The sequence below is a fragment of the Nothobranchius furzeri genome, chromosome 5 (genome assembly GCF_043380555.1).
Source record: "Nothobranchius furzeri strain GRZ-AD chromosome 5, NfurGRZ-RIMD1, whole genome shotgun sequence".
In the NCBI taxonomy this organism is placed as follows: domain Eukaryota; kingdom Metazoa; phylum Chordata; class Actinopteri; order Cyprinodontiformes; family Nothobranchiidae; genus Nothobranchius; species Nothobranchius furzeri.
In genome coordinates this window covers 65,373,838-65,397,498 of record NC_091745.1, presented here as the reverse complement: position 1 = coordinate 65,397,498, position 23,661 = coordinate 65,373,838, and the positions used below count along the sequence as shown (strand labels likewise).

The window sequence follows — 23,661 nt, the reverse complement described above, 5'->3', positions numbered from 1 at the left end:
GAAGATTTATGATGTTATACAGCTTAATAGTTTAAAGTAAACATAACTTGGATTAATAAGCTTAGCCTGGCGGGTGGGCAAGCAAAGCCTGGCGGCCCGCCAGGCTTCTACAGCGCTGGGGGAAACCCTCAATGTGATATATATCGTATTTCTCCTGTATTGTGATATATATCGTATTTCTCCTGTATTGTGATATATATCGTATTTCTCCTGTATTGTGATATATATCGTATTTCTCCTGTATTGTGATATATATCGTACCGTCTCATGTATTGAAATTCTGAAATGGGCAGAAATTTTAGCACAGGAAGCACATGATGCATGAACTCATGCACGTGTGCATTTGTCAAGTCATTGGATGTATTTATTGAGTTCTACAGAAGATGGAAAACTAAAAGGACACAAAAAAGACTTATCTTGGGGTCGTCCTGAACAATAAAGGTCCCTTTGACCACATCTGGCCCTCTTTATGGCTGCGGTGCAGGTGTTAGCTACGATGTTATGACAGCACAGTGACTGAGGGTAATACACTGAGATGACATGAAGCTCGTCTCCATCGGGCTTTTCAGTGTTACTGGTGCTGTTTAAGAAGAAAGAGACAAACCCTCCAGAGCAGCTGTCCCTCTCGTGCTGTCCGTTCTCATGCTGTTTTCTGTTTTCTCGCAGGAAGTGTTTGAAGACCGAACTCTCCCAGAGGTGAACCTCTGAGGGGTTTCGCCTCTGACGGCTCGGCGCCTCATTCGTCCTTCTGAGAGGTTACTACCTTGGAGAAGCAGGAGTGCTGGTAGCGCATCAGAGGACGTGACTAAAACGTAAGATCCCTGATGTTTCTTTGACTCCATGATGCCATTGGACCAAATTGTTTTTGCACAAATCTGGACAAGGAAGGTTTTTAATATTCCAGCACGCTGTGGCTCCACTGTCTGAATGAAACTGTTTGTCTGGGTAGCTGCAGAAAAACAACCTGAAAACTATAAGAACTATCATACCTGAACAACATTGGCTGACTTGAAGCATCAGAAAATGATATTTATAAATGTATTTGAACTGCTTCATTAAATTCTTGATTGAATTTGTCATGAACAGTTTTTAACACAGCTACCAGCTAAAAAATAACATTTGTTGGTTTGTTTGCTCTCTGAGCAGGGCACGGGTTTTTACACACACTAGCAGAAGCTTTGTCCCGATAAACTCTGATTTTCTGTGATTTGCGTTGCTGAACGTTCACTTTGGCCTCGGCTTTTATTCACGCCCCCTTTCAAAGCTCCTCTGCTCTGTGATCCTCTCTTGGCCGGCCGTGGTGCCCGGGACCGGTCCAGAAAGTTCTGCATCAGTCACAGCCAACTGAAGCCCACCATGCTGTCAGCAGGGAGACAATACCTGCTAGTTGATGATGAAGGGTTGGTGTGAAGGAATGAGTTGTTTGGCGCTGGTCTGTATCACTGGCATCGGGGGGGGCGGGGGTGGGGGGGTGGGGGGGCACTGTCATTATGTTGTGCCTGTCTCCGGTGACATAAAGACGTATCAAAGCAGGTAGAATGGTGCTGAATTGCGGTCAGTACGGGCGCACAAGCGTGAAACATGATCAGACCACTGAGCTGAATAGATGAATTATGGTGCCAAGTGTGTGAGAGAGAGGGGGGGGGGGCATTGCTTTCATATCTTGTCACCCACTCACTTAATAATGCAGGCAGCATGTCCATAGTGCTATGAAGGAAGTTTGGATGTATGAACGTTTGTTCCTGGCCCACTCGCTGGAGGAGAGAAAAAACCCTGAAAAGATCTTTGTGCAGGAGGCAGAACTTGAGACAGCTCTTTGAAAATCCTGTTAAAAGTAAATTATTGATCGTTAACAGACCGTACATAGACTCATTGTCCACATGACCCTAACCCCATGTCCACATGATCCTTGTTCGTGATCCATGTTTATGTTTAAGTTGATGAAAGATGTTTTCTGTTTTTATCAGATTCACACAGGGAGAGCAGCTGTTTCTGTTTCAGGCTCATATGATCAGTGTTTCATGTGTGTTTGACCTTCAAGTCTCTGTTAAAGAGAACCATAGCAGGGAACATCCAGATTGAAACTCAGGTTCTTATGTCCTTCAAACCTCTTCCCTTGTGTAATTGTCTCTGTCGTCTTTGACCTCTGATGAACTCCAGCTGCCCTCTCCTGCCTGCCTTTTTTGTTGATGCCCTTACTCTCTCCTTCTCCTCATGCTCCGCCCCCAAGTTTTTACCTAAGTTGTGCTGCCGTTGAATGCTAAACGAGGGCATCGCCACAATTGGATGTTCTGTGACAAATTGGCACAAAGGAGGCAGATGGTGATGGGGAGGAGACTGGTTGTCATACCATTTGCTGCAGCGACATGAATTGATCTCTGTGCTGCAGAGCAGCCACACATGCTCCACTTGTCTAATCCTGACTTTGGTTACTTTGTGCACACACACACACACACACACACACACACACACACACACACACACACACACACACACACACACACACCCTTCTACACTACAGCAGTCTTCTGTCCCCATTAGTATCAATGATGTGTGCAGTGGAGGCGCTCGCTGACTGTCAGAGGGTCTTCGCTTGGATCCGCTCAGAAAGCTAGATGAATGCTGGGGATTTGACAAAGTGACGGAGCTCAGACTAATGGCTGGCTGGAGGGACCCTCATATACAACTCGCCACAGAAGCAGAGCTTCACAGCGTCCCGTATGTGACAGCAGACGCTACATGCTACCAGATCGTTCTATTTACAGAGATGCTTTCTTAAAGTTTACCCACGAGGCTTTAGTGGAGCGCCAGTAAAAATGCCACTAGATGTTTTTCACTGCAGGATGGTTTCTAGTAAGATCGCAGATTGTCTGACCCAACTGGCGTTGCTCATTAGGTGGAGTCCCACGGATGTAAAAACCGAATCTCATCTGGTTTTTCTTTACAAATGCGTTAGACACATTTTAAAATATGCTGCATGGAGACTTGTAGCTATGTTTTCAATAAATGTACAATTTTAAAAGACCGTTGGTTGACGCGCCGCATCGGTAGAAGCAGGTCAGGTTTCTAAAATGCTTGTGCCAAATTGGAAACCTGTTGCTAAAGGCCTAAAATAGTGATTCTGATTATTTGTTGATTTTAACCCACACCATGATTTTTATGATGTGAATAGGCACACTCTCACCTTACCTTTTCATGCATATTTTGCTAAATGACAGCATGATGAATAAATAAACTCTTTTATATGTCTATGAATTGGTGTGTGATGAAACATATCTGATCTTAAAAATGATCAAAACTAAAGTTAAAGTAACGTTTCCCTCTGCAGATCTTTTATGTGAATTATTTGGTAAATTAAATGTATTCTTTACATTCCCTACTGCATGTTTGTGTAAAAGCTTCTAGTGTAGCTTAAGTTTAGGGTTGAAAGGGTCTGGAACAGCATCGTTGTAGCTTTCATATGAAAAAAATAAACATTTTAGCTGCCCTGGCAGCACATAATTTTTTTGGGTGAGAAGTGATTCTGGACAACATTCAGTCTATTTTTACCTGATAAACATGAAGCAGAAGGAAAACGTTTACCTTCTGCCATTGAGCTGTGAGGATGTGCGAGGTTTCTAAACAACATTCAGTAAAATGTTCTTAAAGCGCAAGTCAATATCCTCCAGATTAGGATGATATCATCTGTTGGTGCATCTCAGAAACTCCTTGTCTTCTCTGTCCTTTAGTGTTCCCACCAGTTGTACACATCCGTAGTCCCTAGGGATTCAAGAAAATATCAATATGGTAATATATCGTGAAATATTTTTCTGCAATATTATATCAATATTCAAAAGCTGTGTATCTAATTTTTTGAAAGAATTAACATGCAAACATTTGTGTATTTTATTTTATTTTGGTGCAATTCAAATGCCGACCACTAGTTGGCAGCAGTGTGCAATGGGTTTTGTTTCCACCATTGAAATGTAAATCCCTCTATTATGGTTCAGATACCTCACATTAAAATGTTAAGCATCAGTTTGGACTGTTTATTGAATTTTCCTGCAATAAATTCAGTCTAAAGAATTGCTAGTATCGTCTGACTGAATGTATCACAATATATTGTGATATATTGTATCGTCTGCCATGTATTGTGATATGTATCATATCGCATCGCCAGAATTTCACCAAATGCATCTCTAGTAGCCTCTTTCTTCTGGAGGAACATCACAAGCCCTCTCCTTGTACAAAGGTGGTTCTGAAATCAAATATTTACCATACCATACCAATTTATGTGTAACAGTGCATTTCAACACAGCTAGAGCTGACCAAAGCACCTTACAGAAGGTCATAATAAAACAGTTCATAAAAACAACCAGTAAAAAACAAGTAAAACAACCAATAAAACAGCACAAGACAGTAAAAACAAGCATAAAAAGGGGAAGGGGTCATAATCCAAAAAACAAAGTCATAGAAATGAGTCGTCAGTCTTGACTTGGATTGAGACAGATGAAGACTGTTGTATGGAGATGGGAAGGGCATTCCAAAGGACAGATGCAATGGAGATAAACGCCCGCTCCCATCTTTATTGGTGGTTCAGACGTTTGTGTCAACAAAACAAGAAGTCCTTCATTTCCTAGGTAGGACTAATGGGTTAATGTGCTAGCTTTATCTGCCCTGGCCTTGAATGTGCCTGGATAAGTTTCCCACAGTTGTTTAATATTCAGAAACCTTCCAAACTCTGAGCCGGGGGATATTGATCAGCAGATGTGATGTGTGTGTACTTGCTGCCTTTCTAGCAGGCATCTGAAGTGTTGTTTTTTTCTGATCATTGCTCTTCAGTACTGATCCGATGAGCTTTCTAGTTTTTATACTCATTCTGTGCCTCAAACTCCAGATTTCTGATTTGAAAGTAGCTTTTTTGTGTTTAGCTGACATTGGTGTTGGTAGCTAAAGACCCTCACTTGGGAACTCTAAAGTCAGTTAATAAGCTGGAGTTCAAACATCCTGTAATTTTTTATGAGCCATCCACATGCTAGTAGACTCCCAGGGATGTGTGGAGGAGAAGCCAGTCTGTTTAAAAAAAAACACACTATTACATGTTTGCGTCTGTGCTAAGCTGTTTAGAGAAAAAGCAGCTGTTTGTGATAACAGCTCTTTCACCATTAGCACAAACAACCGTCCCATAAGCAGCTCTAGTGTTCACATTTTATGTATTCATGCTGGAATAAAAAGCTTCCAGACCAGGGAGTTCAAACCTAAATTCTGCAGCCGAGTTTAAATAAATCATCCGGCAGTGATGGAACAAAGCCCCTCAGAAAGAGTGAAGCTGCATCTGCTATGTCAGCAAACACGGCCATGCACCAGTCAGCCTCAGCGTCGGTGCCAGGAACACGATTCAGGATCGGAGGGCGGACTCTCACATCCCTAAGTCATTTTCTTCCCGTGCCGGGTCGGGAACATTTAGTGAATTTGGATAATGAGGGGGGATTACAGGATGGTGAGGTGAAAGTCAAGCAGCCCTCCAAAGCTCCACTCAAGGCTGTTTATAATTATTATTCAAATGAGAAAAGGGTCAACAGTTAAATATTTTTAAGAAGTGAAGGTCACAGAAATGTGCATAATTGTTGAGGTTAGTGAGGAATCGTGTATAATTTATGCTCATTCTTCATATTGATGAATACTGTTTACTTCAAGGGAAGAAACCTGATTTATTCTCATACTCGTCTAGTAGATAAGTTCGACCATTAAAGAGTTGAGTCGTTCACCCTTCAGATCATGCCCAGGCACAATAAAAAGGATCTTTTCGGACATTTGGCTCAGTTCCAAAATAGCAGCTTGAAATGGAGCGTTTCATATTTGTCTTCAGCTTTTGGCCGAGTCTACTTGTCAGCTTGACACTTTCTTGCTACACATGCTAGCCAAAAAATAAAATACAAAAATGTGTGTTCCTTCTTTTGTTATCCAAATCAGGATGTGTGTATTGCTTTTGGTGTAGACATGATTTGTGACAAAAAGCACATTTCTCTTTGGAAAACCACAGGCACATGCTTCCAGGTTTAGCTACTAACTGATTTTTCTGTGCAGCATTTGTCAGTGACAGAAAGCATGTGTGTAACAACATGGAATTGATGGACAGGAAAATTTGAGTTCTTATTACTTTTTATCCAAACAATGATCTTTTTGGCTCTAGCAATTGTGAGCTGTATTATGTGTTTTGCACACATTAACCAACAGCGATGGAGGCCACTCTGGTTGTAATAATGTGTTGTAGTGGCTCTTTTGGATTAAAATGTTCATAACATGGTATGTGTTTGTGAAGCCACAACACGCACAACCTTTTGGCGGATGGGTTACAACAGAAGAAGACCCCACCGAGTACAACTCATCTCCACTACAAATAGGAGAAAGAGGCTACAATTTGCACGAGCTCACCAAAATTGGACAGTTGAAGACTGGAAAAATGTTGCCCGGTTTGATGAGCCTCGAATTCTGTTGAGACATTCAAAAGGTAGAGTCAGAATTTGGTGTAAACAGAATGACAATATGGATCCATCATGCCTTGTTGCCACTGTGCAGGCTGGTGGTGGTGGTGTAATGGTGTGGGGGATGTTTTCTTGGCACACTTTAGGCCCCTTATGGGCCATTCCCATCTGTACCGGGTCGGCCCGGGCCGGGTAGCCCCAGTCGGCCCCAGCCTGGCCCGGTTGATTCCACACATCCTTGTCTTAAGCCCATGTGGGCTGATTCTACCCACCAATCAGAGGCTTGCTCTAATGGAAGGTGTGAATTTGCTGTCAGCAGTGGGTGTGTTGGCCCTGGTCGGCCTGAAGCAGACCCCCTCGAGAAGAGGGCTGAGAATGAGCCTTGGTTGGCCCGGAAAAATACCAGGCCACGCAGATATGTAAACAACCTATGCTACCCGGCCCGGGCCGACCCGGTACAGATGAGAATGGCCCTTTAGTGCCAATTGGGCACCGTTTAAATGCTACCTGAGCATTGTTTCTGACCATGTCCATCCCTTCATGACCACCATGTACCCATCCTCTAATGGCTACCTCCAGCAGGATAATGCACCATGTCATAAAGCTCTAATCATTTCAAATTGGTTTCTTGAACATGACAATGAGTTCACTGTACTACAATGGCCCCCACAGTCACCAGATCTCAACCCGATAGAGCATCTTTGGGATGTGGTGGAATGGGAGCTTCATGCTCTGGATGTGCATCCCACAAATCTCCATCAACTGCATGATGCTATCCTATCAATATGGGCCAACATTTCTAAAGAAGGCTTTCAGCACCTTGTTGAATAGATGCCACATAGAATTAAGGCAGTTCTGAAGATGAAAGGGGGTCAAACGCCATATTAGTATGGTGTTCCTAATAATCCTTTAGGTGAGTGTATATATATATATATATATATATATATATATATATATATATATATATATATATATATTATGAGTCTGGCCATGATCCATAGACAGAGCTCAGTTGTGGGATAAAATCTACAGTTGTCTTTCAAACTGTCTTCGCACGCTAGCGTACTGTACTCACCGCTACAGATGTCAGTCAACAAGGCAATCCACCATAAAATGTTGAAGATGAAAATATATCCTTTTTCTTAAAGAAAAGCCCAAGTGTAAATAGTCTAAAGTTTATGCCAAAGCTGTTTCAAATGAGCTGATGCCATCTTAGTTGTTTCGTTCCATCATATCCTCCTGCCCACCAAACCGACAGAGTGCTGCGATTGGCAAGACACAACATTTCTCAGGCTAATGGAGGACCTGCTAACGCTACAACAAAGCGTGGCTACACCAACATGCTGAGAAAAATCTGCTGTTGCAGGACTCTCCTCTCCAACACACAGAGTGGAATGCTCCGACTCCCATACAGGGAAATAATTTAATTGATAAAACTGGAGCTAGCATGTTAAGCAAAAAAGCAGCTGAGAGTTTATCTATCATGGTTGTGGCTTATAGCAGTGTCCAGTAAATGTTTTGTTGTGTGTGTGTGCATGTTGTTGTTGTTTTTTACTTGTCCAAGGCAATTCAATTCCCCCCTTGGGGATTAATAAAGACAACCTTGAACCTTAAGACTATCTCTTAAGTTGACAACAAGCCAGCCTAGCATTAGCAGCATACGTATTTTCTTCTTCTGGCTCTTGGAGAGTACAGACACTTTTTTCCTCCTCTCCTCCCTATCTTATCCCAAGGCTCTTTGTCTGTCTCTGGGTGTATGGCTGCTTCTGCATTTTTACTGGAAACTGAAATTATTAAAATGGACCTGGTCAATCGGCCACTTAACGAGATTGACAACATTTTTTCAATGATGAGATCGGGAGAAGGGGCTCCCGGGTGCCCCTCTGGGACAGATCTAGTTGGGCATATCATGGACTCCTGGAAACAGTGGAACCTGATATGGCTATCTCAGCTGTCTGTAGAGGATTCTGAAGATGTCTGGATATTCGTGGTGTTGGTGTCAGGTTTCCTGCTTTTCGGCCTAGGAGGCTACCTGGCTTACCAGAAAATTAACGAGCTGTCGAGGAATATTGGCGCTCTCCCCGAGCTCAGTGATGGATAACACCGCGCTGGGAATTCACAGACTTATGTAATTGTCGAGATGAGTCGTAATCTTGGAACTTTGACTGAGACTCATGCATTGGCACAAAAGATGGATGCCATCAAGGAGCGAGTGGACGAATCAGCACAGACTGGGATAAATTAATTTATGCCATTATTGGGATTTTGAGAGGTTGAGGACCAACAGAACTTTAAGACGGAGAGGAAATTATCTCTGTCTGGCCCCAAAACAATTTCTAATCTGAATCTGCTGCGCTTGAGCCTGTGAGGCTGCAACTAATACTCCCCCTTAGAAGAAATGTGGAATGCTGCTGTCGCTATGGCAACTCTGTCTCCCTATCCCAGCCTGGGCGGGACTGCGCGCTGTGAAGGCCGCCGAATCATTCCAGGAGTCACTGTGCCCTCCAAACCCCAACGACCTCCCTCCCCTGTCCAGACTGAGGTGACGTGCGCTGCTTATCGTGGCTGCAGGCACTGACTTGTGGAGATTCCCAAACCCACCACCCCACCTAGTGGACACTTATGTTGTGTGATGTCTGAAGTCTGTTGCATTTCTGTCTGAGGTGTTTTTTGCATAGCAAAGCTGCTCTCCCTGTGGAGGGTAACTCTGAAGTGCCTTTTTTCCCTCCACCTGAACCAATCCTCATGTAACCCTCTTATCTCTATTATGGTAGCGCGACTCAGGGTTGCGAATGACCACAGTCACCAATTCCTGTCATGTGTCTTTGCCTATGTATGTATGTCTGATCTCTGAATTGTGTGTACTGAAACTCTGATTCCCCTCTGGGATTAATAAAGTATCTTTGAATTGAATTGAATTGAATGATGCCGGTTACCGGCGGTTCTTAAGGCTAAGTTTTGTTTCATATTTTACTTTTGTTTCACACTAAATATACAACTGTGGGGTATATATACGTGACCGCGGCTTCCACGGCAGTCACGTAACATCACATGACACAGGAGATAATGTTATATTTTATATGTATTAGTTTCAATATAAATATTTAACGAGCTTTTTCATTTTGTTATTGTGTGTGTATTTGTTAAATGAGATATATAAGCGAGTTACTACCCACTAGCCACCGAAGCTGCAACTAACCAACCATAGATTACTTCTTTGGATCTAAAAAACATTTTAAATTAGTTGACTTACTTTTAATCTTGAAATTTGCCCCCGAAGTAGTTGCCGTCTTCTGATCCGTCGTCCTTTTGAAAATACTGCTGTGTATTCTGGGAAAATTTTTGACCAAGGCTAGGCTACAAGACACCTCCCGTGTATCCTTGCTCAGCTAGCTAAACGGCTAACAAATGGAGAACACATGCCTCGGTTGAACGTGAACATTGGAACACGTCTTGGCGGTTCCAGATGACGTATCTTCTGGGCAACCGGGGCGGGGCCAAGACATCAAGGGGAGGTTCCTTGGCATTGAGAAACACCTCCATGTGTTTTCAGTTGGGGTCCTACACTGGCTCCCAGCGGGCTGGCCGCGGAGGTGCCTGACTTTAATTGGCTTCACTAAAGAGGCTTATCGGCCGATGCTGAAAAAATATATCAGCCCGATTAATCGGCCGACCGATAAAACGTTGGACCCCTACTCCCAACACAAACTTTGGGTCCTACTTAATATTTGTCTCTTTTACAGTTTACCTTTATCTCTAACCATTGCCAAGCTACAACTTTTCGAAAGTCATGTCAAAATTGAATCTTTTCTTGAAAAGACTGACACCCAAAGGGTTATTTACTTATTCTCTTGGACACAAAAACCAACATATCTCAGGTCTGTCTCGTATTTTTTTTAAACAAAGCAGATTTAAATGCAGGACTCTCAGACCTAGATTTTGTTTCACCACTTGGAAGCAAGAAGATCCAGAAAGCCTAAGAACTTCATGTGTTTAAATGACAGAATGTGCTCCATCCCTGAAAGGACTGATTAAAAAGCCACATTCTGGGCAGCAGCAGCATATGGTCACAGATAGAAGACATCTGCACAACCAAATCATTTAGACACGAGTAAGGAAATGAAATCGCAGATTAAAGCAAATCGTCTCAGTCCTCTTCTACCAGATCTGCTGTTTTACTTGTCTGACACATTTTAGTTCATGAAGCACTTTAAAGATGCCAACCATCGTTCTTGTGTTTCTTCATGCTCGTAGCATTTGTTTTAGTGTCATTTACTTCTGGTCGAAGTAAATTCAACTCCTTTTATGATTCTTTAGAAAAAAAAGTACTTGTTTGTATTCTGGAAGAGTGCCAAGCCATAAAAGCCACACCGTGTAAAAAGTGTGGGTCAAAGAAAACATTCATACAGTTTTAACAAAGTACAAGAAGACAGTGAGTGTGTATATGTCCTTTCTGTGTCTTTAGGTCAGTGACTTTTCATAAGTGAACATTAATACAATAAACATCAAACGCTTTGTGTTGATCCTGTCGCATGAAAAATGGATTGATTTATTTCACATCTTGGTTTCTAAAAGAATATGATCATCGTTTTAAAGTAGTCTGCAAAAACGTCAAACCTGAATGTTATTTAGCACAGAATGGTCCTTTTGTGATGTAGTTTGTTATTGTTTAGGATCAGAGAATTTCTGAAATGGTTTTAAATTAAGATTCATGATGCTCTTCTGTTAAGAGCATGCCACATTTGGGTTTTTCTCCAAAAGCAAACCAGTTGCGTTCTGTTTTGGTCATGCTGTCTCAGTTGTAACATTCAGATCTATTCAGTCACTGCTTCACCCAGACTATAAAATAGTTTTATTTATATTTAAAATGGCATTTTTATCTTAGCCTTAGTTTTGCTGAAACCCTTCTAACAAAAACGAGTCGAAGAGGAAATTTCACGTCGTTTTTCTGGCCCTTCCAGGTTTATTAGTACCCAGCACACTGTCATGAACCGAGTAACAACCTGGCACCCACTCCACAGAGGCATTTGCATGTGAAAAATATGTCACAATTGAGCATCAAGGTCATCGTAGCAACTGATTTCTCAAGAGGCCTGGAAAGTGATTTACGGAATGAGCAAATCCAACCAGGTGGCTGCTGAACTCCAGGAAGAGTTTGACAAACTATCACCAGTGACAAATGAAAGTGTCAGCGTTCGCTCTGTGTGGCATCACATTTCCTGTTGATTGTGATAAGCTCAACTGCCAAGCCAGCAGCAAATGGCTGTCTGCAGAGCAGCCTGAGGAGGACAGAGGTTCAGTTACTGGAGCCCTGGGCAGATGCTTGTCTCTGGATATTGATTAGACCAGACGTCTCCTTCAGCCTCTGACGCAGGCAGGTGGACTAGACCAGACTAGACTAGAGCAGCTATATAATAATGTACATAATGATTGTTTATTTGGTACAGTGGGATGCAATCAACACCTGTTCCAAAGAGCTGGCAAGTTCTCTACAGCATGTTGTTACCTTCAGCTGAAGTTACTGTAAATTCTCTAAACTGGTCACTGAACCATTTAAACCACCAACGCTAATCTCATGGGGAAAGCCAGTCACCATCAGGGACTGACGCATGTGCTCCAAAGCTTTAATGTTATGATGGTTGCCACAGTGAATAAAATACAATTTATTCACTTATGAAGCTTAAATTTGTTTTTCATTTTATATTTTCTATGATTAAAAAAAGCCAGGCAGCAAAAACTGTTCAATTGGATAATGTTCAGTGATGCATCTTAATCCCATTTGAGTTTTATTTTTTTATTTTTTTTTAAGGTATCAACATGGCTGCACAGTGGTTAGAGCTGTTGCCTTGTAGCGAGAAGGTCCTGGGTTCGCTTCCCGGCCTGGGATCTTTCTGCATGGAGTTTGCATGTTCTCCCTGCGCATGCGTGGGTTCTCTCCGGGTACTCCGGCTTCCTCCCACCGTCCCAAAACATGACTGTTAGGTTGATTGGTCTGTCCAAATTGTCCTTAGGTGTGAGTGTGTGCATGATTGTTTGTCCTGTGTGTCTCTGTGTTGCCCTGCGATGGACTGGCTCTATGTCCAAGGTGCACCCCGCCTGATTGCCCATTGACCGCTGGAGATAGGCACCAGTCCCCACCCCCCCGACCCTACATGGACAAGCGGGTTTAGACAATGGATGGATGGATGGATGGATGGATGGAGGTATCAGCATCTAATGTTGCAAAATAACTTTTAGGAAAATGTGTAGTTTTATCCAAAAGCTTCTTTTAACATTACACATAGTAGAAATCACATCAGAATAGTCATTAAGATAGCAGATCTTTACAATGGTGATGACTCTCATTCGTTCACCCCGCATCCAAAATACTCCTTCAGTTCTGATCTTGATTGGAAGTGCTGGACTTTTAAGTCGCGGTCGGACAATCACACTAACAAGTAGGGATGGACAATATACCGGCATCAATATCGGTATTGGCCTATGTTAGTAGTTTTTTTAAACATATCAGTATCGGTTCGATAAATAAAACCGGGCCGATATTAACAACCAATATTTTTTCCATCTCGTCTCAATTTGTTTGCCTGTTTCAGAGGGTGAGGGGGGTGATGTGTCATTGTTTAGTCATGTGAACAGTGAATGAAATCATCTCAGAACTGTAAATGTGTGTGTTGTGTGTACATAATAATGTAAATTCAGCTTTAATAATTTTCATTCCATACAAAATCTGCTGATTTTAGAAGCATTAATGTCAGTATATCGGTTTCGGCCATAACAGTGATCTTAATCTCGGAATCAGCCCAAAACTTTTATATCGGTGCATCACTACTAACGAGGCTTGTTTACGTGACATTAGACCATTTTGTGAGTCACCAAATGGATGCCAACTTGTTAGTGGTGCTTTTTAACACATATTTTTCAGTTAGCTTATCTAAAATGTCTGAATTAGGAAGGCATGTACCCAACTGTTGCCAACACACACACTAGCTTAGCCAAAGGAACAATACATGAAGTTACAAGTTGCAATAGTAGACTTGCTGAGGCTACAAAGGAGTGGCACTAAACCAAACTGCATAGTAAAATAATTTTACTACTGCTGCTACGGTTGGTCTGAATTTGGCTCATTTAACCATTTTTTTAACCTACTGTATAAAACCATTCATTGTTTTCTGCGCCCTGCTAGCATATTCATAGATCCCGCCCAACACTTCTTAACCCACATCGTAACCATTAAAACCAAGAAAATGAAATAATCCAAACACTGTTGAGTTTATACATGAACAACAAAAAATAGTATTTGATTATTTTAATATTTATTTCTTTCCATGTATGAAAAATAGTTTCCTTACAAGCTTAATATAGAAAATGTGCTGTGACTCGGGGTTTCTGCTCTACAGAATGCTTTCACAGCAACAGATGTCACTTAGCTTCTGAAGTACATGCTAAAAATGTTGAAATGACTATTTTTGTAGTCAGCATAAATAATTTGTAGCTAGTTCTTTTCAGCCCATACAATCAATTTGAATAACTGTGTTTAAACATGGACGACCTCTGACAATGGCTGCCATGGTGTGTAATGCATCATTTAAAATGCCTCTATGTATACAGGTATTACAATAGAAGCACACTTTCTTTTGCTCCTGTGCAGACACAATCAGCCTGGTGTCAAGGCAGCTGCAAGAGTAATGGCCCCAGGTCTGCTCCTGAACACAGACTAATGAGAATCTCAAATACGACAAGCAGAGTGCATTTATCACGCACTCACACTTAATGACACCACCACCCAGGCTCAACAGCATGCTCACGCCAGTATCTGGCCTCTTTATGGATGGCCTCGTTTGGCCTCTCACTTTCCTATTATTAAAACTGCTTGGTGAAAGCCAGTGGAAGGATGGAGAGGGAGGAGAAGAGGAGGAAGATGTGAGAACAAGAAGAAGCAGAATCTCTGGTAAGTGTACGGCACACAAAAAAGGCCCTGACGAATCAAAATGCGATCCAGAGGCCTTCTGTGACACAGCAGTGGATCTTTTGTTTCGTTCATGTGTTTAGAATTCAAAAGGGCTGATGAGCGTCGAAGACTGATGACGCATTTGGTGCTTTGATCCACCAGAATAGTGTTTATATGGGTTGAATGACTGCATAATCTTGGGAAACTTAAAAGAACATTCAAGGTCAAACACGTTTTCTTAAATAAAAAGACACGTGAAAATGAATATGCATTTAAATAAAAATGTTCATTTTTTTAAGACTAAAGATTTTCTATCGGGTAGTTGTTCATGATGAGCCTAAAGGCATCCGGAACACAAGTCCTGTTTGTCTTCATTCCACTGATTTCTGTGACCAAGACAAAGATGGGAGGATTGAAGGGTTTAAGCTCTAATTAGACGGACTTCTAAGGAGGCTCTGCTGCCTTTAATGACTGCAGGGGTTCTGACAGTGATACGGGCTGATCATTTTTAAGAGCTGGAGAGGAAACATTATCTATGCTGAGATCCGGGGCGTGCTTTAACACACAATTCAGACGAAGACACATTAAGATAAGCACCTGACTGACTTAGCTGAGTTACATTCAGGCACCTGGTTTTCAGTCTGAATATTGATCACTTGATCTGTTTTACCGAAATCATCAAACAGGCTCCCCTTTTCTAAATCAGCAATCGAGCTCAACAGTAATAATGGTGAAAAGCAGCTAAAAGGGTCAATTAATCTGTTCTGTTTTGCAGGACTGCAGTGTTTTAGCTTTGAGTAGAAAATGTAGTCCACTCCTCCCTAGGGGCGTGCAATTTGTCAAAATATGTTAAATGATGAAATTAAAACCTCTTATTTCCTTATCATGCACATATCTATCCTGGTCTTTCATATATAGAAGGTACTTTTTCATTAAGAGTCCCCACGGCACAACATAGATGCAGGCACAGAGCTGGCAGCGTGTGGAGGTGAGATAGGACCATAACAAATGTCGCCAGGGGAACACATCAAGACACAAAACACAGCATCAGTCCAAACAGAAGGACCAAAACAAACGGAGGGGCTTGTTGCTTAGTAGGGTGGTATGTGACCAAGGGGACACTTTACATTGAGTTTCGCTGGAGGAATCCAGCAGTTACACATTCAACACCAAGTGCAAGGTTTTAGTTCTGTCAGTGCATGGTCCACCGTAAACGCAGAAAGTACTTGATGACCTGAACACAGAGAGGAAGCTAGTCTGTCTTAGCGTCACTTTGTCGGAGATGCTATTTTGCATGAATACATGCATCAAAATTAGCTTAAGTGTGTTTGAATAATTAGGATAAAAACTCTTCTATAGGGATATTTGCAACCTTAGTCCTCCCTTCTTATTCCCACATCATACTCTTCATAATAGTTCTTTAGGCACAAATGAATACTTAAAGATGCAACATCAAATCTACAGAACAAGCTAAAACACGGTCATGGTACTCTCACTCCTCCCCTAATTCCATAACCCGCATTGCCACAGTAAACAAGAGAGCGCCAAACGTCAGTCGCTGCTTTCTATGTTCAAGCGTCATTTGTTGTTCGTGACTTCAAATTATGTTTTTCATTTTAGACTGGTAGTTGGTCCTAAAGCTGTTTCTTCTCCTCTAATATTATTGAGCAGAGAACCTCTCACACCAGTGGTGTTCTGTTGCTAAATACACGACTGTGTAATGAGTGGAGGACTCGGAGAATTACGGCAGTTCTGTGAGACCGACAGCCACATGGTCCAATAGTTGCTTTTGCTCTGAAATGTGTTTTTGGCAGAAGTTTATAGAGAAATGTGAAAGAACCACTTTATTCATTTAAAAAAATATTTAAATCTCCACTATTTATTTCTAACCTGACTATGCTAGAATATTGTTAAGAGACATGAAAAAAATTTGACCCTAGCTTGTTTTTCAGATTTTCCGTTGTAGATTTAAATAAACCTTATGAATGGAAACTAGCCCGTAAGTGGCCTAATAAACAAATGTTCTAAAATAAACAAAAACAACAAAGAAGACATTTAAATGGTTAAATAGTCTCTTACTATGACTTGATTAGCTTCTATCAGTAGAAACAATATAAATAATTTTTTACCATTTTAATGTTTTTATTTTTTCTAAAATATTTGTTTCATTTTCATTTGTTGTTTTTTTTTTTCTATGAAATCCCCCCAAAATGATATATTTTGTCTTTGCTGTAATCGTTTTAGATCTCACCAATCACTTGTAACGACACCGATTGGCTGCTTGTAGACTTTTACATCCACTTGTCTCGTTTGGCTTCTGTAACTGATTATGGAGGTACCTCAGTACCATTGAGGGTTTGGTGTTAAAGCAGAACCTGCCAGCTTGAAATTGATCATCTAAGTGATTCCAGATCAGTGAGCTGTGGGACGCTGTCATTCCTTTCTTCTTCCTTCCCTACTTACCGTCACTGTTCATGTCCCATTCCTCTGTTTGATGCCTGGCTCCAGCCCCATCCCTCGCATTTTCCGTGACTCGCTGCAGGCTTTGATGGGGTGCATGGTGGCTCGCTGCTCTTTGGCGTGTGCTTGCACACGGCCAGTGACTTTTCTTGAGAAAGAGTTGTCGCCGCCATAAAATGAGATAAACTGAGCTTGAAAGCTACAGGGCCTTTCACTATGGGCTTAGATGAAATCATCAGTAAGAGACAGCGGTAATAAAACTGAGGTCAGCTGCCACCGCAGGCTACTACCCTGAAAGGTAACACTTTCTCGATAAGACTGCTGTCTCTTTTCATCTTGTCTTTCAAGGCGTTTTGTGTGTGATGAAGCTGACGCGTGGATCTCTGGTTTGAGTGGAAAAGGCATTTAATAATTGGATGTGTGCTAGGCGAAGAGAATGTTTGTCCCAAAGACAATGATAAAGTGTTTAATCTTCCCAGGGACAGCGAACCACACAGGCATGATGATGTCATTATCTCTGTGAAGCACTCTCACCAAGAAGCCTAACACTTACCCTTGATTTATATTTCCTTTCATCAGCGTCGACCACTCGAATCACAAAAACATTCATATATAAAAGCAGAGGTTACTTCTTTTGCTCCCTCTTAAAGAAATACTACCAAATGTTCTGTTATGCCACATTCATACATCTTCTTTTCCTTGTCGCCCTTGTTCCTGTTGATGGAACGTAGCAGTATTGGTTCTTCTCAGTGACAGCTATATGATTACCTTCACTAACAAGGAATAAAGACAGAAGAGGAACCTCCGTGGAAAATGTGAAGCGTTCTACTTTTCTCTACACACCTAAACCCGATTTGTTGTCTTTTATCAACACAAAGGCCTTTTTGTTGCATCACAATGACGCAAAAAGATCCTCACTTTGTACGAAGACACCAAACAAGGTTGCAAGTCCTATCCCTTTAATGTCTGTAACCTGCCCACATGACTTTACATGTCATGTCAAGTTATAATTGATTTATTTATTTTTTTGAACAGAGGGGAATATAAGCTCCTGTGGACTGATGATTCATGCAGAATGAATTAGAAAATAGGAAGTGCAGAGTTTGAAATGCAAACGGCACTGCAGATTAATTGGCACCAAAGGGGAGATGGAGATCAAAGAGCCTCTGTGTTAATAACAAACTCGATTTTCTTTTTGTCCACCAAAATAAGAAAGCTTTACACAGCAATGGACCTTCCGTGAGTTTTTTTTAACATCGCCCGTTTGTTTCCCTTCTATGGAAGAAATAAGTCTCACTAGAAAAACTTTTTAGACATAGAATTCATGACAGAGAATTTTTAATGCTGTGAAATTATGTATTTGAACTGTTTAAAATACAACTGCACTAGCACAATTTATTCTGTAAAAATTAATCTGCAGAATTTCATCTTCAATAATTTTATGACAGGATTTCAACGTAAAAATTTCTACAGGAAAAATGTAACAGCAGAAATTAAACAACAATCGAGGTGACCCAAGCCTAAGATCAGATATCAGAGAAGCAGTTTTTGATTGGCTAAAAGCCTCTCGACTTGATCAAGTTACAATTACTTTGGTTTGGGTCAGCAGGGGGTCAGTTGTTGAATTCTGTCAGGTTCGGTGGGCTGAGCTGGAGTGGTTATGAGACCCAGGCGCGGAGAGAATGGTGGATGGAGACTGATATGTGGCAGCGTGGGAAGTTCTCTTCCCGTATGGTTTGTAGAGTTAGTGTCTTAGGTCTTAGAATGGCTTGGCGTCTATCGTTAGATGATGACTGAGTGCCGGCTCCGCTGTGACAGGTCTTTAAATAGGATCAGCGGGATGACGTCACCGGGAAGCGTCGGTGACAGGCATGCTGGGAACTGGAGTGCAGCGCCAGCCCGGCCCGCAGAGGAGGTTAAGAGGAGGAGTTCATGACAGGACCCCCCCCCCCCCCGCGAGGGACGGCTCCAGAAGGCCCAGGGCGACGAGACCAGAAATCAGCCAACAGGGAAGGATCCAGAAACGAGCGGGCAGGCTCCCAGCTACGTTCCTCCGGACCGTAACCCTGCCAGTCCACCAAATACTGCCATCCACGGCCCCGGCGGCGGGCGTCCAGAATCTTGCGGACGGTATAGACGGGGTCCCCATCGACATCCCGGGGCGTCGGCACCCGGGCCGGAGGCGGATGGAGAGGAGAAGACACCACCGGCTTGAGCTGTGAGACGTGGAATACCGGGTGCACCTTAAGAGTGGAAGGGAGGCGCAGCCGGTAAGCGACCGGACCGAGGACATCTCGGACTGGGAAGGGCCCCAAAAAGCGAAGCGACCGCTTCCTGGAACCAGCCGGAAACCGGAGGTTTGCGGTAGAGAGCCAAACCCGGTCACCAGGCTGGAACACAGGGCCGGGCCGGTGGCGGCGGCGGTGTTGTCGGGAGTACTCCGTATTAGCCCGGGTGATGGCGGCGCGAGCCCTGATCCAAGTGAGACGGCAGCGGCGGACCATATCCTGAGCCGCCGGAACCTCCACCTCCGGCACCTGATGGTCAAAAAGAGGGGGCTGGTATCCGTAGCAGGTCTCGAAGGGTGATAGACCCGTGGTGGAGGACGTCTGGAGGTTGTGAGAGAGCTCCGCCCATAGGAGGTAACGAGGCCAGGTGGACGGTTGAGACGAGGCGAAGCAGCGTAAGTAACGCCCAAGCTGCTGGTTTGCTCTCTCCGTCTGACCATTAGTCTGGGGATGATAGCCTGACGACAGACTGGCGGAAGCGCCCACCAACCGACAGAAAGCCTTCCAGAAACGTGAGATGAACTGAGGCCCTCTGTCAGACACCACGTCCTGGGGGAATCCGTGGAGCCTCACCACATGATCGAGGAGGAGCTCCGCCGTCTTCTTAGCCGTGGGGAGCCCTGCCATAGCCACTAAATGCACAGCCTTCGAAAAGCGGTCGGTGATGGTGAGGATGGTGTCCAGGTGGTCGGCAACGGGAAGCCCCGTGACAAAGTCCACACCTATGTGCGACCACGGCCTTTTAGGCACAGGGAGCGGTTGCAATTCCCCGGCTCCAGGTTGGGTGGTGGACTTAGACCGGGCGCAAGTGTCACATGCAGCGGTGTATTCACGCACGTCCTTTCTCATAGAGGGCCACCACAGGGCCCGGCGGAGGAACTGGAAGGTACGAGCCTGGCCCTGGTGTCCCGCGAGCCGTGAACTATGCCCCCACCTCAAGGCCTCCTGTCGACACACGGCCGGAACGTAAAGGCGGTTAGGAGGCGTCTCTGGGGGCGCCGGGTCCGCCGGGAGAGCCGCCCGGATGGAGGCTTCCAGGGGCCATTGCAGGGCGGCCAAGAACCGTTCGGTCGGGAGGATGGACCTCGGTTCAGGAGGCCTTGGATCCTGGGTGTGTTGACGGGACAGGGCGTCCGCCTTGAGGTTCTTTGAGCCGGGGCGGTAGGCGATGTGAAAGTTATAAGGTTCGAAAAAGAGGGCCCACCGGGCCTGACGAGGGTTGAGTTGGCGAGCGGTCTGAATATGGATGAGGTTCTGATGATCAGTCCAGATTAGAAAAGGAGTGGGGGTACCCAGGAGCCACTGTCGCCACTCCTCCAGGGCCCACTTTATCGCCAACAATTCCCGGTCCCCGACCCCATAGTTCTGCTGGGTAGGAGAGAACTTCCGGGAAAAGAATGCGCAGGGATGGAGTTTGGAGTCCTGGCCACGTTGTGACAGTACGGCTCCCGCGCCCGTCTCAGAGGCGTCCACCTCCACAACGAAAGGCCGGGTTAGGTCCGGGTGGAGGAGGATGGGCTCGCTTACAAAGCGGCGGACCAGCTCATGGAAGGCAGCAACAGCCTCCGGGGAGAGGCGGAAAGGGCGAGGCTGATTGGTTGTTTTCGTCAGGGAAGTTAATGGTGACGCCAGGGCGCTGAAGTTGCGGATAAACCGGCGGTAGAAGTTGCAGAACCCCAGGAAACTCTGCAACTGCTTCAGGGTCTTGGGTAGTGGCCACTGCGCGACCGCCTGAACCTTCTGTGGGTCCATGCGCAGGCCCTGGGAGGAGATGATGAATCCCAGAAACGAGGTGGACTCCTGGTGAAAAGCACACTTCTCCAGTTTACAGAATAAGTCGTGCTCCAGGAGGCGTGACAGAACGGCTCGAACATGCTGGGTGTGTTCCTCGGCCGTGCGGGAGTAGATGAGGATGTCGTCCAAATAAACAAAAACCCAACGACCCAGCATGTCACGGAGGACATCAGTGATGAAACGCTGGAAAACGGCAGGGCTGTTGCAGAGGCCGAAGGGCATGACCAGGTACTCATAATGTCCAGTGGGTGTAATGAAAGCGGTTTTCCACTCCTCTCCTTCCTTTATGCGGATGAGGTTGTATGCACTGCGGAGGTCCAGCTTGGTAAACAGTGTGGCTTGGGCAGTGGCGTCCAGAGCCGTGCTCATTAAGGGAAGAGGATGGCGGTCCCTGATGGTGATTTTATTCAATCCACGATAGTCTATACAGGGCCGGAGGTCACCTTCCTTCTTCTTCACAAAGAAGAACCCTGCCGCCCCAGGAGACGTGGAATGTCGGATAAACCCCTTCTGGAGAGCCTCATTGATGTAAGCGTCCATCGCCTGGGTCTCTGCCGGGGAGAGCGAGAACAGCCGACCCCGAGGCGGGGTGGTTCCGGGCTGAAGCCTGATCTCCAGATCGTAGGGGCGATGAGAAGGCAGCTTGGTGGTAGGCTCCTTTGCAAAGACCCGAGCCAGATCGTGGTATTGGGGTGGAAAAAGTGTTAAATCCACGTCCTTGGGTGGTGTCTCCCTAGGCTGTGATCCTGGAAGGAGTGTTAAATCCACATCCTTGGGTGGTGTCTCCCTAGGCTGTGATCCTGGAGACGGATGATGAAGGTGACAGTTAACACCCCATGCCATGACTTTACTGGTGGACCAGGAGATGTGAGGGTCGTGGAGGCGGAACCAGGAATGACCCAGAATGAGAGGAGTCGTAGGGGCGTGAATGACCAAGAAATGAAGGGTCTCTACGTGTTCTCCGATGGTCATCCGGAGGTTCTGGGTTCGGTGCGTGATCGGATATGGCATGAGAGGGCGCCCGTCCACTGAGGTGATGGGAACGGGATGATCGAGGAGGGTGAGTGGAATCTTGAGCCGGTTGACCAACCCCTGATCGATAAAGCTTTCTGCAGCTCCGGTGTCGAGGAGGGCCACCAGGGGGACCGGTCCTTGGCTCAGCTGGAAGGAGACCGAGAGGGTGGTGTGATGAGGAGCTGCATGAGTGGAAACTCCGAGTGAGGCAGCTCCTACACCGACCCGGAGGGACCGTTTCCCGGGCGTATGGGGCATGTTGCACGGGGATGACCCAGAGCCCCACAATAGGCGCATCGTCCCTCCTGAAAACGGCGCGCCCGTTCCTCGGGGGGCAAATGACCCAGTTGCATGGGTTCCTCCATGGGTTGGTTCTCCTGACGGCGGGGGAAAGTTCGGGATTGTACGGGAACCGCCCTCACTCCTGGTCTGGTGAGGAGGCAGCGGTCCAGCTGGAGAGCCAGGTCCACCGCCTGGTCCAGGGTGGTTGGAGCCTCGTGACCAATCATGCCCTCACGGATGCGGGGTGACAATCCCTCCAAGTACACAGCCTTCACCGCGGCATCACCCCAGGTTAGACGGGCAGCGGTGGTCCGGAAGCGTGAGGTGAATTCGGCCACGGTCTGAGAGCCTTGTCGAAGCTGGAGCAGGCGTGTCTCATCTGCGACCTCGCTGCTGGGATGAACGAATGCCTTCTTCAGTTCTTTCACGAAGGCTTCATAGTCGTTGCAGACTGGGGACTTCTGATGGTACAGAGCAGCCGCCCATTCACCGGCTCGCCCAGTCAGCAGGGAGGTTAACAGAGCCACGCGAGAGCAGGAAGTCGGGTAGCGTGCCGGCTGACACTCAAAAGTCATTGACAGAACGGCCAACATGCTCTCCGGGGATCCTTTAATCCCATCCCATTTCTCTGGGAGACTTAGATACGGCTCCACCACGTTAGTGGCAGATGACTGTCGTTGGAGGGCTGAGGAGAGTTGGACTACCAGTTCGGTGACGGAATCGAGTTTGGATGCGAGGCGATCAGTAACAGCACGCAGCTGATTGTTCTCCACACGGAGTTGGGCGTTGTCCGCCTCCTGGCGTTCTACTCGGCTGAGCAGCTGCGCTACCTCAGCTCGCAGCTGTGCGATCTCCGCTGGGTCTACTCGGGCCTCAGTCATCCTGTCAGGTTCGGTGGGCTGAGCTGGAGTGGTTATGAGACCCAGGCGCGGAGAGAATGGTGGATGGAGACTGATATGTGGCAGCGTGGGAAGTTCTCTTCCCCTATGGTTTGTAGAGTTAGTGTCTTAGGTCTTAGAATGGCTTGGCGTCTATCGTTAGATGATGACTGAGTGCCGGCTCCGCTGTGACAGGTCCTTAAATAGGCTCAGCGGGATGACATCACCGGGAAGCGTCGGTGACAGGCATGCTGGGAACTGGAGTGCAGCGCCAGCCCGGCCCGCAGAGGAGGTTAAGAGGAGGAGTTCATGACAAATTCTAGTATCTTATGCTAAAGGCGTCAGCGTTCGACCGGTCAAGCCTCAACAAGATGGTAATATCAATGTGTGAATTAGTTTTATGAGTAAAAATCTGGACAGTGAGCATGTACATAAATACATAGATTTAGTTATGAGAGTCTTTTCTCTGAATTTCCCTTTGTTTGAGTTGGTTTCTTCCCCTCCGAGGATTCAGATATGCCAGAAACGTCACCAAC

The 23,661-nt window shown here is 45.2% G+C and overlaps 1 protein-coding gene across 5 annotated transcripts in view; it reads left to right on the top strand.

Moving 5' to 3' along the window:
• The window catches only part of sema6cb (semaphorin 6Cb), a 181,663-nt gene that overhangs the window by 79,790 nt on the left and 78,212 nt on the right, over window positions 1-23,661 (top strand). For all 5 annotated transcript variants that reach the window (XM_015949872.3, XM_070551014.1, XM_015949870.3 and 2 more), the window contains one exon: window positions 667-812. The gene's annotated coding sequence lies outside the window, so the exon portion shown is untranslated. The remainder of the gene's footprint in view (window positions 1-666; window positions 813-23,661) is intronic.